The sequence below is a fragment of the Brassica rapa genome, chromosome A07 (genome assembly GCF_000309985.2).
Source record: "Brassica rapa cultivar Chiifu-401-42 chromosome A07, CAAS_Brap_v3.01, whole genome shotgun sequence".
Classification (NCBI taxonomy): domain Eukaryota; kingdom Viridiplantae; phylum Streptophyta; class Magnoliopsida; order Brassicales; family Brassicaceae; genus Brassica; species Brassica rapa.
Genome location: NC_024801.2, coordinates 5,494,175 through 5,508,786, shown reverse-complemented (window position 1 = coordinate 5,508,786; position 14,612 = coordinate 5,494,175). Strand labels below are relative to the sequence as shown.

The following is a 14,612-nucleotide window of genomic DNA, read 5'->3' as shown; positions in this document are numbered from 1 at the left end:
ATATCTAAAAGATACGAAATCCTAAACCATGTATCTCCGTTCACATCTCAATGTTCCCGAAAATCGTAAAGATAAGTATTTTTTTACGAAAATAATGAACGAACCAACAGATTGAACGTCTCATCAGTATTAAATATGGGACGAAAACTCATATCTACTTCTAAACCTACTCAGGAAAAACTCGAAACGAAACATTCGTCATATATATAAAACCGCGTAAAACGGTAAGGGATTCAAAGCCACTAACGGCCAGTCCCGGTAAATACAAATACGGCCATCTAGGCCAAAGCAAAATCCAAATTTAAAAGGCCACACTCGGCCGAAAACAGATAAACGATAATCAAACTCAACCATCAACACAAAGGATCAGTACATCCAATGACTACCTCCCTACCCATCAAAAGCAGAATCCTCGACGGTCGGCTCTTCATCATCCTCAGCATCAAGCAACCTTCGACCACTGCTCTGCCCAGTGGCATAGACAGCAGACGAGGGGGTATCTTCAAAAAACACCCCCATGTCACTATCAATTGACGACCTGAAACGATATCGATGAGTCTCGACCGCAGCACGGACCCTCTCGGGAGAGAAATGACCCCAAAACAGCAGACCACCAAGGAGAAGGTTTCGGACGATGCACAAATCTTCCGGAAAAGGAAGAATGGGGTTGTGTACTGCAAAATGGACGTAGTTCATATATAAAATAAAAATGGGTAGTAAGAAAACAACGAGTGATCATTCAGCACTTTACCTCCTATCCCCCACAGTCGCCTAAACGAGGGAAGGCACTCCACGGCAACCGAGGATTGGTCCAATCTAACATAAAAAAATAAGTCTTCCATCCACGACCGCCCTGAGAGAATCCCTTCAGGACTTCCATATAAGTACGCGATCTAAAACCGTACAGACGATCGGTCCCAAATTGAGACAGTGTAAGGAAAGCTTCGAGATAATCAGCAGTGAGCTCCATGCCTCGCTCATATCCTAAGACTAGCAACCCGACAAGGTGCTTTTGACCGCGGGGAGAAATCTAACTTATCGAAACTTCCAAATAGTTCAAAAATTCTTCTATAACCGACGGAATGGGAAACCATAAGCGAGCACGCATCAGATGCACCTCGTACAAAGTAAAGAAGCCTTCGGAAGGCTCGTCAGCCCTCTCCCCCTCGAGGGGTAATCGAAAATCCACGTTTTCCGGAACGTGACAGAAGCTGCGTACGGTTCCAAGGAATGGATGGGTACACCTGCTCGGTCTCCGAACGACCCTTTCCAAAAAAGGCCTCATGGGAACCCACGGCTCGGGAGGCGGTTCTTCCACATTGCATGTAGCCACCCAATATGCGTCGGCCTCGGCAGGGTCAACAGAGTGTGCCACGAACTCGATCTCTTGGACAACCTCACCGCATCGGTCACAGACAGTTCCGCGATTGAAGATAGTAGGCCGAGCATTGCCCGAAATCCCTTGAGACATTCTCAGAAGGGAAAGAAAGAAAAAACCACAATGGTAGAGGGAGAAAATTGAGAGGATTCTCTTCACTCTTGAACTTTGAAAAGATAATGAAAGTGAAGAGCCAGAAGCAAATTACTCCCTTTTTATAAGCATGCCTAACTTGCCAAACATGCCTAACCGCACGCTAGGACCCTACGATGCATGGTCCTAACAGGCTGGGGGCTAACTGTTGGGGTCAAAAACGGTCACGACGGAATTAAAATCCGAAAATCCTCGGAAATCGTATTTCCGAAAAAGATAGCAAAAAGAAAAATATAATTTTCGTAAAAATAACCAATACGAAGTTTTTACGAAGAAGTATCCTTGAAAGCTCGAAGTAGACAACTCAAGCTCGAACATGGCAAAACTACCGCGCATGCACGCTATTCGGTCGCTACGTAGCAACCAAGTCCAAGCCAAAGCTCGGTCGCTACGTAGCGACCGAGCGTCCGTCCCGCTCGGTCGCTAAGTAGCGACCGAGCGTCCGTTCCGCTTGGTCGCTACGTAGCGACCGAGCCCGAGCCAAGCTCGGTCGCTACATAGCGACCGAGCATCCGTCCCGATTGGTCGCTACGTAGCGACCGAGCATCCGTCCCGATTGGTCGCTACGTAGCGACCGAGCTCAAGCCACAGTTCGGTCGTTGCGTAGCGACCGGGCTCTTCCAAACATCGATACGACACCAGTCCATGCATTCTCGTCGAACCTTCAAATGCTATCTCCCGAAGACCGTAGCGAGCTCAGTTTGTGTTTTCCGCCATTCTAAATCATCGATCAAACTTTGCGGATTAAAAACCGCGGAAAGTTCGTTCTTTATCGAAAGAAATCGTAATAAGCGTGTCAAGTCGGAAGACGGCCCATAGGGACCTAAGACTTGACTCGAAGCCCATCCTACGATTACTTAACCAAAGGCCCGTAAATCACAGCATGGTTTTACGCTTGGTCCACAAGAAAGGATAAATGTCAAGTTTCCGCGGATAAATACGGAAGTTTTGAAGATAATTGTGAAGATCGGGAAAAACGGAATATCTCCATTTTATGCAATGACGGCTTAAGGGCAGAAGAGTAAAAGCGTAAACCGACATTGGAGCTAGTATATAAGGAGTCCTAGGCGAGGAGCGTGAGAGGGACTTTTTTCAGAGCAAACTTAGCATTTAGAGCAATTTAGGAAATTTTCCGTCTTTTGTTATTTCGAGCTGCGACTCAATTAGGTTTAGCCGTCTTAGGGTTGCTAGAACTAGGAATCTCGCCGACAGCTCTCGAGCCCAGGCTTATACCTTGTTGTAACCGCTCATACGCAAATTCGGAATAAGATCTTCTTTGCTCTCTCTTTTTTATTCCTTATTTTTATCGTTGTTATTCCCGTGTTCTGATTGCTTGACGTGTGGTATTAGCAGATATCCGGGTCCTCTGAGAAATTAGGGTTTTCCGAGTTTCCTTATTTAAATGGAAATCGAGATTGCGAATTTCGCCACAGTTGTCGATCGATGTCGACATCTTGTTTTCGATCGATGGGGATAACATCACGTCGAGCGATTCTTACGTTATCAAGGTTGGGCGGATGTTGTTGTTTTACTGCGAACTCTTCGTGAGTCAGAATCCTCACGGCATTGCAAGATGCAGTTGTCTCTGTTGGTGTCATCGATGATGCTCTGGAGATCCTGTCGATCGATTTGGACTGGTGTGTCGATCGATGTTCGAAGTCTGGCGTCGATCGACACCAGTGCGATCCGCCAAAGCTCATCAAACTTTCTACTTCGAAATCTCCTTCTTGCAGCTTCTCATCCTTCACCACTTGCCATAAATCATCCCCAATGATGGCATTCACGTGGTGTTTCATCACATCATCTCCTACCCCTCTTGTCAAGGCTTCCTACCTCTTAACAGCTTCTCCTGTCTGAACAACCTTCATCTCCAGCTTCTTCACATGGGTGCTCAAAGTTTCAAACTTTGTGTTCAGGTTGGTGTAGACTGAATCAATCTCCCCATTGAAGTCCACTGTCATGCGCTCCTGTGTCTCAAGAACCCTATCGAGCATCTCTTCAATCTTGATCTTTTGAGTAGGCGGTAGTGGCTTCTGGTAGTAGGAATTTCCATAATTCCTGTTGTTGCCGTAGTAATTGCTGTAGGGTTTCTGGTACAGCGAAATCTGGTTGAAATCAATAGGATTTTCCTAATCCTCCCTTCCCGCTTTCGGTCCCCTATTTCCATAGGAATTTCTATTTCCACCCATGTTTCCAGAACCTTGGAATCCAGTTCCTTCAATGAAGTTCACTTCTTCTTCTTCCTCTGCTCTACCCTTTGTGTCTACAGCTTCTGCATTTTCAACCAAGCAGACCTGCTTCCTAAGAAGCTTGTGAACAATATCAAGTTTGGCCTTCACCTCATCCATCTGATCATTCCCAAGGATGGTGGCAGACTTTTTCCTCTCAAAATCAGTGTTCTTGGTGCTGTTGCTAGATGCTAGGTTTTCAGTGACCTTCACTGCCTCTTCTGGATTCCTGGTGTTGAAGTTCTCATTGCTGGAAGCCTCAAGAGCCATCTGGTACTGCACCGCGATGCCTCTGTAAAAAGTACTGAGTAGTTGTACTTCATTGAATCCATGGTGTGGACAGCCTCTTTGATAAGACTTGAATGTGATCCAAGAGCATCTGAATGATTTTGCAGGCCCCTGAGAGAAGGTAGCGATCTTGCTTCTCAAGTCTTCAGCACGTGCTTCATCAAAATGATTTTGCAGGCCCCTGATGCATTCTTGATGTCGCTCCAAGATGTGAGAGATCCTGGTGGGTGCTGCTTAAGCAAATGCGAAGCTTCTCCAGCAAGAGAGAACTTGAAGAGCTTGCATAGGAGATTATCCTCAGGGACTCCCTAGACTTTAATAGCAGATATCAGATCCCCGAACCTCTCCAAAAGGTCCATAGGATGCTCGTGAGATAATCCATGGTAGGGTATCTGTCCCACGAGTGTGTAGTACTACGCCTTCAACTCGAAATCCCTCTGAATATTGGGAGGACGAATGGCTGATCTGTTGGTACATAACTGATATGGACGGTTGATAACACACAAATTACCGTAAGGAGTGTATTACTCTCTCAAATAAGAGGTTCAGTTGCAGTACTTAGGGATCAAATCCACAAGGAGCTGGAGAACCTATTAAATTTAGTAAGGTTATTAATTTTAGGTGTTTGTTGTTTTATGGGTTTAAAAGTAAATAGCAATCCTAATTGAGCAAGCCTATTACTCGACTAACAAGATTATTGGGGGTGTAACTTATTGGAAGATATTAGATGCATGGTTTATATTCAGGTGTTGGAGATTATAATCCTATAGATGCCTAACAGTTGCATGCATGATATATTAGAGCTCAACTCCTTAATCATAGTGATCAGCGATGGCAATGTTTCACTGGTTAACTAACTAGATCTTGGATCTCAACTGTCGTCTTTTGATCACAAGAAAGTGTCGATCTATGATCCTATAGGAATATCAATCGATATACCTTTCGCAAATATCGATCAATTGTCAGAAGACAATATCGTTCGATTCTTCTAGCTAAGCCGTAGGCGTGGGTTGATAATGCTCACTAGTCTCCTAGATCAGCGGTTAGCTCTCTAGCAGTCCTAGCTTGACAGATTAGATTCAGGACAAGATGATCAAGAATGCTTGACACATGCTAATTCCTAGGTTTATGTTCTAGTTAGCAAGGCTAAAACAAGCAATAAGAACAATCAATCAATGAATATCACAACTTAGCAAATCTATAGTTTGGGCTAATCCCTCTAACCTATTTGAACCTTGAATCTAACAAGTAAACTACTCAGACATAGCTAAGCAATTCATAACACAAAATATAGATAAAAACTGCATAGAATAGAATAGATGAATCAATGGAGTTCCAATCACAAATCTCTCTATGATCTTCTCTCCTCTAGAATAGAATAGATGAATAGATGAATCAATGGAGTTCCAATGGTGGCTGAAACTCTCTAAAAAAACTCTCTTGCCTCATAACACTTATGCAAGTACATAACTATTAGGTTAAAAACTCGTCAGGGGTAATCTTGTAATTTGGTGAAACCTTGGGTTTAAAGTCGGCTGGAACCAAGTCGCGCATTCCGCGTCTCGACATCTATCGATGGTACAGGATGTACATTGATCGATTTCTTCTTCTTTGTATCGACCTCTAATGGTCAGCTCGGATGAAATCTCTTTTAAGCTCCTAAATGCTCCATAATCACCACTTTACTCCAAGATACTTCTGAACCTGAAAACATACCTAATATGATAGAATATATAGTATATAGATAGTAAAACACTTATATAGCATGGATGAAAATGGGTCAAATTCATGGTATATCAACTCCTCCAGACTTACCCTTTTGCTTGTCCTCAAGCAAAACAAACAGGCAGTCTCTCTGAAAGAGTTTTGAAAACAGCAGGGACTTACAGATTTAAAACATAGAAGTCATCACCTCTACAATTTCGCAAACCGCATCTAACAAGTCCTAATCACAAAAGCACATTATGCAATATCCTAGCTTAGCAACCAATTTCAACTAGTTTACAACTCATCAATCCTGTTTGACATTCCCCTCTACCAACCTCATTTCTTAGCATAAATATAAAAGTGCATGATTTACCTTGGGAGTATCGATCGCAGGATGCAAAAATTTTCAGATAAGTATCTGGAACTGCAGGTAAAAGTTAGTTTGCAATTTATCTCTCTCTAATTTCTCTCTTGAGTCAAAGTCTGCTTCCATTGCAGGATCAGTGACCAAGATTGGACAGGCTTCCATGAAGCAAGACTTAATGGTGGTTGCCACCAAGTCATGTTCACTTCTTTTTGACATATATCCAAGAATTCTTTGTGAAGCGAGCCTTGAAGATTACCGCCTCCAAGTCCCGTTTGAATTCTTTTTGTTGGAATCTTTATGAATCAAGCCCTAATGGTTTTAGCCACCAAGTCATGTTCAAACTCCTCCTAACTAGATCCTAAGTCCTAATAAAGTAATAAATTTTGGATTTTTTTTAACTAACTACTATAGGAAATAGAGAGAGAAAATTGTGATAAATGAATCTACACAAGGCGTTACCTTTCAGACTTGTCTGAAGAATCTGATCCCATGTATAGCAAGCCCCAAGACAAGAGATTATGTCAGGTTTAGTGTTGGAGGTCAGCTTTGGTTCCTTCAAACAATCATGGCAAGTGTGTATAGTTGACAAGTTGATCCACTTTAGCATCTTTAGTACTATCTGCAATCAGTAAATCTAAAATGATGCTAAAGAGTGGTTAGACATTCAAGTATAAATCAATAATAAGATCATAGTCCCTTTAACATAGCTAAGCATAATTTTATTAAAATACTTTTATATGAATCAAAATAAATTATATCAGTAAACCTTCTCCCAGACTTAAATTACACTGTCCCAGTGTAACACAGTCAGAGTTATGGTGGAAAATAAATCATAAGTACTCAATGTAACAAGTTAGAAAGATAAACCTGACCGGAGTGGGAATCGATCGATGTGCATCGGTTTGGATCGATCGTCGTATGTGATTGTAGGTCGATCGATGTCGACGTCTCGTCCACGGTCGATATGTTGGTAATCATCCTACTTGGGTCTTGCAATAAATCTGAAAGAATGAAAACGAAAATAAATACTAATAACTTAGAAAATCAATTAAAATTACCTAATAGTGGGTTTCCTCCCACTCAGCGTTTTGTTATAGTCATTTAGGTTGCCTGTGGAATTATGTGGATAGTTGGTGGAAAGACATCTACTTGTTGGGAAACAAGCATCCACCTCATCTCTGCACATTCTGGACCAAGCTGCAATGAAACTTCTTGTGGCCTCATAATTTCTGGTCCATCTCTCATCCATCTTTTGTATTGCATTTGAGATGTTATGTAGCCTTTCTAGGATGTCTTCAATGCTGAACTGATGCCATCCTATCTTGTCGTAGGCATATGCTGATAGCTCGTTCAGTTCCTCATGCATTGACTCCATTTTGTTTTGTATCAGCTGCTCGTCGTCTGGTGTAGACGTGGTATCGATCGACGCGACCAGGTGTCTATCGATCGTTGCTGGTGCAGTACTGTCGATCGATTTGGAGTGTGCTCTGTCGATCGATGCTGATATCTCGTGTTGAGATGCGAGTTGCTTCTGAATGGCTTTGACTTCCTTCTGCAACCATTCTTCTTGGCTATCCAGTCCACTGAGTTTGACCTCGAATGGAAAGTAGATGTCAACACCCCGCTTCTCAAATCGTTCCTCCATGGTGTCTATAGCTGTGTAAAGCTTTGATGTGATCTGATCAACTTATGCCGCTGTGTAGGGAAGATGTTCTATAGGTTTCTTGCCGTCGAGCGATGCCCTGCGGAACCTATCGATCGATGTCGAACATTCTTCCTGAAAATTATGTTGATCATTAAGCTTACCAATGTCCCTCTAGACATTCATCATCTGTGTAGACAAGGTGTCCAAGTATCGCATGATAGGTGAGGTGAAACGGTCGTGCATATCCTAATAAGATTGTAACATATCTTCCATGGCTGCGAACTTGCTGTCGATCGATGTGACGGTGCAGATATTGATATCTTGCATATTTACATTGTCTTATCCATTTATTCATGTGCATTTTCATCATATAGATTAGGATTTAGCCATGTCCAGGTTGCATTTTGCATACATATGTCTCTATCAGGTATTTGAGTACCACATGGAGTTTCTGGAGACATTTGGGTGCATTTGGAGCTCAAAAGGAGGTGATTAGAGTGATCTTTGGACGAGCACTGCCTGGAGCAACCTCTCGGAGCGACGGCATGAGGTCGCTGTGCACCACATCCCGGAGCGACTCATCCAGAGCGACTGCACAAGGTCGCTCGCGTTTTCACGTCCGGAGACACACATTTCGACCTCGGAGCGACCTTCCAGAGCGACGTGCTGAAGTCACTCCCGAAGCTTGGAGCGACCATACCAGAGCGACATGGAGAAGTCGCTCGCGTTTTCATCACCCGGAAACTCGAGAACGAGCCCGGAGCGACCTCTCGCAGCGATACAGCGAGGTCGCTCCCGAAGCCTGGAGCGACTTGTCGGAGCGACGGGCTGAGGTCGCTGCGTGTTTTATTTCTGCTCGAACTTGTGATTTCTCAAGGGCCTTTTGGTCATTTCCTTATGCATGTTTTTATTTTCTAAACCTATGTTTTAATACTCTAGTAGCCACCAAGAGGGGGATCATCTTTGTTCTTAGAAAAACCACCAAAAACCTTTGGAAAGTCATCTCTTTGAATCAATTGATCAGTTTTGTTATTGAAATTATGTGTTCCTTTTATTTCTTGTGTTTCTCTACATGATTAATCTGAAATCCAACATGGGTTTAAGAAGAATCATGGAGATTAGTGAGTAATCACCTTTTGAATTCATGGGTTAGGGAGATTAAGGGTGATTAGGTTAGAACTAGGATGTTTAGTGTAGATCATTCATATTTCCTTGCTAGTAGAGTGAACATAAAGCATCTTCTGAGTTGGCCACTCAGTTGTTGATCCTTAGGCATTTCTCACCCGAAAGGTGTTCGATGAAATGCCCGAGACAACTCTCCTAGGCTTTTAGCATACTTTGCCAAAGACATTTGTTGTTAGAGATGCTAAGATAGCTAATAGACTTGCTAGTAATGATTGCTTTCATATATTCAACCAAAGACATTTGATGTTTGAATTGTGTTAAGTAAATGAACATTCATCTAGACATAGAGTTTGTTTAGGATTGTGTCTAAGCTTAAGGTTAATAGATTGATTGATCGTTTGCCATCTTTAGTTCGAAACTTGATCACCCGAGGTCTAATCCCTATATCCATGAGTTCTCTTTTCCAATAGTTAAGAAAGTATCATTTAGTTATTCCTTTTAATTAGTCATAGTTTAAAAACCCATCTAAATCATTGGTTGCACTTAGATTAAGTGATTACTTGCATTCTCGGTGCTTTGATATCTCTCAGAACTGGTTCGACAATCTTTTATACTACAACATTTGTCTTAGGAGCCTTGAAAACTCCTAACATCAAATTGGCGCCGTTGCCAAATTCTGAGTAGATTTGAACATTGAGATTTAGTCAATTGCTTGAGACTAAGTCATTTTTATTTTCTTTTGTTACTGACTCTTCTTCACCTCCCTTTAATCTACAGGTGTATGAACTTGAGGAGCAGGGGTCCATCAAACCTAGTTCCAAGAGCAGCAGACATCAGAGCTTTAGAGAGAGAGTGTGCTAGAAAGAGAAGAGAAGAAGAACATCAGGCTCAATTGCAGAGACTGAACACTGACATGGGAGACGTTCATCAAGAAGATGCAGGCGTCAATGGCGCTAACAACAATGGTCCACCTAACCAACAGCGAGCAGCTCGACCCATTGGCACTTACGACCGTCCAAACATTCATGGTCATAGATTGGGAATCCGAGCACCCGCTGTGGCAGCCAACAACTTTGAGATCAAGTCAGGACTCCTCAACGTGATTGAGAACAACAAGTATCATGGCTTGGCTCTAGAGGATCCATTTGATCACTTGGACAGGTTCGACAGCTACTGTGGGTTGTCAAAAACAAATGGTGTGTCCGAAGATGCCTTAAAGCTCAAGCTATTCCCTTTCTCTTTGGGGGATAAGGCACGTCAGTGAGAGAAGTCTCTACCCAGCGACTCCATTACCACTTGGGATGACTGCAAGAAAGCATTCTTGGAGAAGTTCTTCTCTACTTCAAGAACTGCTAAGCTGAGAAACGAGATCTCCAGCTTTCAACAGAAGGGCTTGGAAGGTTTCAGTGAAGCCTGGGAGAGATTCAAGGGCTACCAAGCTCAATGCCCACACCATGGTTTCTCTAAGGAGAGCTTGCTGAGCACATTCTACCGTGGTGCTCTCCCTAAGTACAGGGCCAGACTAGATACAGCTAGTAATGGGTTCTTCTTGGGGAGAACTGAGGAGGATGCAGAGGAGCTGGTTGACAACATGGTTAAGAGTGATGCAGTCTACAGTGGAGACCACGACAGAAGCAGTAGAACTGAGTATAAGCAAACGAGGAAGGAGTTGAAAGCTCTACAGGATAAGATAGACATCCTCCTTGCTGATAAAGCTACCCAAGAGCAGCTGCACTTTGTCGGCAACCCAAGCCAAGAGACACCAGTTGTTGTCCATGAAGTTGAGGGTTTGGAAGGTCAGGAAGAGCTGTGTTTCATCAACAACAATGGTAGCTGGTACAAGAAAGAACCCAACTTTCAGTACAACAACTACCAACAGAAGTCCTATTCCAACAACCAGCAGAGTGGTTATCAGCCTCGGAACAATCAGCAAGGCAGCTATCAACCTCAGCAGAACCCTCCTCCTGGTTTCAACAACAAGGGCAACCATTCTTCCCAACAACAGTCTAATCCGTCTACCTCCACTCCTCAAGTCAGAAGAACTGATGCTCTACTGAAACAAATCCTGGAATCTCAAACAAGAAGTGAGAAGCATGTTGGCTATGAGTTGAAGAATCTTCACTCAAAGATTGATGGGAGCTACAATGAGCTCAACAACAAGTTCAGAGCTTTGGAGAACCAGTTTGCTGCCATGAACACTCAACAAAATCGCCAACAAGGTTCTCTACCTGGAAAATCTGAGCAAAACCCCAAGGAAACCATGAAAGCTATCACTCTCAGGAGTGGTAAGGAGTTACCTCAGAGAACTCTCACCAAGGATGCTGAGAAACAAAGTGAGGGGGTTGCCATCACCATAGATGATGAAGTGGTGATTGTTGATGAGAAGATCAATGACGAGATCTTGGAAAAGATAGTGGAAGCAAAAGGAAAAGGAAAGGTTGGAGAAGAGAAGAAAACAGTTAAAGATGGTGAAGTCGTCACTCCTGCAAGTGAAAACTCTTTTGTTCCTCATGCCTATGAACCCAAGCTTCCATTCCCAGGTCGATTCAAGAGGCAGCTGCTAGAGAAGTACAAAGCTTTGTTTGACAAGCAAATGAGTGAAGTCCAAGTCACAATGCCCATTATAGATGCTTTCATGCTGATCCCTCAATACAGCAAGTTCCTCAAAGATGCTGTAGCTGCAAAGAAGAAAGAGATGGAGGGCATGGTGATTCTCACTCATGAGTGCAGTGCTATCATTCAGAGGCTGGTCATTCCAAAGAAGCTAGAAGATCCTGGATGCTTCACATTACCTTGCGCTCTTGGGCCTATGGTATTTGATAGATGTCTCTGCGATTTGGGAGCTAGTGTCAGCTTGATGCCCCTATCTGTTGCTAAGAAGCTGGGTTTCACTCAGTACAAGAAGTGTAGACTTTCTCTGGTATTGGCTGATCGTTCAGTGAAGTACCCTGTGGGTATCTTAGATGACCTCCCAGTGATGGTTGGAAATTATGAGATCCCTACAGACTTTGTGGTGCTTGAAATGGGTGAAGAAGCTCAAGACCCTTTAATTCTTGGAAGACCTTTCTTAGCCACAGCAGGAGCTATTGTTAATGTTAAAGAAGGCAAGATTGATCTCCATCTGGGTAAAGGGCACGTTCTGCATTTCGACATCAAGGAAGTAATGAGGAGGCCAACAGTTCAAGGACAAGTGTTCTACATTGAAGAGATGGATGCCCTTGCTGATGAACTCCTTGAAGAGTTGTCACTAGAGGACCCTCTACAGCATGCTTTAACTGTGGAAAAGGAGGCTGAGGTGATTGAGAACCTGGAGAGTACTGCCTATGGGATGATGCTGGATTCACACCAGGCATTTTTCAGTAAGGACCAGTACGAGGAGCTTCCACAGATGGTTCACCAACAAGTCTCAGTCACTCAACAAGAGGACAACCAGCAGGATGACTAGAGTGAACTTAAGGCACCTAAAGTGGAGCTTAAACCTCTTCCCCATGGTGTAAGGTATGCATTCCTTGGTCCTAATGAAACTTACCCTGTCATTGTGAGTAGTGAACTTACTGAAAATGAGCTATCTGAACTTTTGAAAACACTTAAAAGATTTAGAAAGGCAATAGGCTACTCACTAGATGACATCAAGGGAATACCACCCTCTTTGTGCATGCATAGGATACATCTTGAGGATGAATCAATGACTTCTATCGAGCATCAAAGAAGGTTAAATCCTAACCTTAAGGATGTTGTAAAGAAAGAGATTCTTAAACTCCTAGATGCTGGTGTTATTTACCCTATCTCGGATTCTAAATGGGTATCACCTGTGCATGTTGTACCAAAGAAAGGTGGTATCACTGTGATCAAGAATGACAAGGATGAATTTATACCAACAAGAACCATCACAGGTCATAGAATGTGCATTGATTACCGAAAACTAAACTCTGCATCTAGAAAGGATCATTTTCCACTACCATTTATTGATCAGATGCTTGAGAGACTTGCAAATCACCCATTCTATTGTTTCCTTGATGGGTACTCAGGATTTTTCCAAATCCCCATACATCCCAATGATCAAGAGAAAACGACATTCACATGTCCCTATGGTACCTTTGCATATCGAAGGATGCCATTTGGTCTATGTAATGCTCCAGCCACCTTTCAAAGGTGCATGATGTCAATTTTCTCTGATCTGATTGAGGATGTTGTGGAGGTATTCATGGATGATTTCTCTGTCTACGGATCTTCGTTTTCTGCTTGTTTGTCAAATTTGTGCAGGGTCCTACAGAGATGTGAAGACACCAACCTTGTGCTGAATTGGGAGAAGTGTCACTTCATGGTCAAGGAAGGGATTGTGCTAGGACACAAGATTTCAGAGAAGGGGATTGAGGTGGATAAAGCCAAAATCGATGTTATGGTTGGTCTGCCTCCACCAAAGACAGTGAAAGACATCCGGAGTTTTTTGGTCATGCTGGATTCTACAGGAGGTTCATCAAGGATTTCTCCATGATCACTAGACCTTTGACCAGGCTGCTGTGCAAGGAAGCTACCTTCAGTTTTGATGTGGAATGTCTACAAGCTTTCAAGAAGCTGAAAGGTGAACTCGTCAGTGCCCCAATTGTCCAACCACCTGATTGGGATCTCCCTTTTGAGATCATGTGTGACGCCAGTGACTATGCTGTGGGGGCTGTTCTGGGGCAGAAGAAAGATGGCAAAACCCATGTGATCTACTATGCCAGCCAAACCCTCAATGATGCCCAGATGAGGTATGCCACAACAGAGAAGGAGATGCTGGCAATTGTTTTTGCCTTTGAGAAGTTCAGGAGCTACTTGGTTGGGTCTAAAGTCATTGTCTACACAGATCATGCCGCCTTGAGACACCTTTTGGCCAAGAAAGATGCAAAACCCAGGCTTTTGAGGTGGATCCTTTTGCTCCAAGAGTTTGATATGGAGATCAAAGACAAGCCTGGAGTCGAGAATGGAGTAGCTGATCATTTGTCCAGGTTGAGGATAGAGTCTGGTGTCCCTATTGACGAAGGACTTCCTGAAGAGCAGATCATGGCTATCGAAGCAGTGATAGCAGTTTGTGAGACTGGTAGGAAGCTGGAAGAGGTCAAAGCAACAGAGGAGAAAGAACCTTGGTATGCTGATTTGGTTAACTACCTAGCCACAGGAAGAGAACCTTTGAATCTTGTAGGCTATGCCAAGAAGAAGTTCTACAAGGATGTGAAAAGATATTACTGGGACGAGCCCTACCTCTACATTCTCTGCAAAGATCAGCTTTATAGGAGAGTGGTTGCAAATGAGGAGATTGATGGGATCCTTGCACAGTGTCATGGATCATCCTATGGAGGACACTTTGCCACCTTCAAGACAGTTGCAAAAGTATTACAAGCTGGATTCTGGTGGCCACACATGTTCAAGGATACACAAGCCTTTGTTTCGAAGTGTGATTCTTGCCAAAGAAGAGGAAACATCACCAAGAGGAATGAGATGCCTCAAAATCCAATCCTTGAAGTTGAAGTGTTTGATGTCTGGGGTATTGACTTCATGGGACCATTTCCATCATCTTTTGGCAACAAATATATCCTTGTGGCTGTTGATTATGTCTCCAAATGGGTGGAAGCCATTGCAAGCCCCACCAATGATGCTAGAGTTGTAATCAAGATGTTCAAGAGCATCATCTTCCCAAGGTTTGGAGTCCCAAGAGTTGTAATCAGTGATGGAGGTTCCCAC

At 43.2% G+C, this 14,612-nt stretch overlaps 1 non-coding gene across 1 annotated transcript; it reads right to left on the bottom strand.

Annotated features, from left to right (window-relative positions):
* Nucleotides 1–10,245: 10,245 nt before the first annotated feature.
* Nucleotides 10,246–10,352, bottom strand: LOC117127064. Its single transcript, XR_004449822.1, has one exon. It is a non-coding gene; the product is annotated as a small nucleolar RNA R71 (small nucleolar RNA).
* Nucleotides 10,353–14,612: the final 4,260 nt, after the last annotated feature.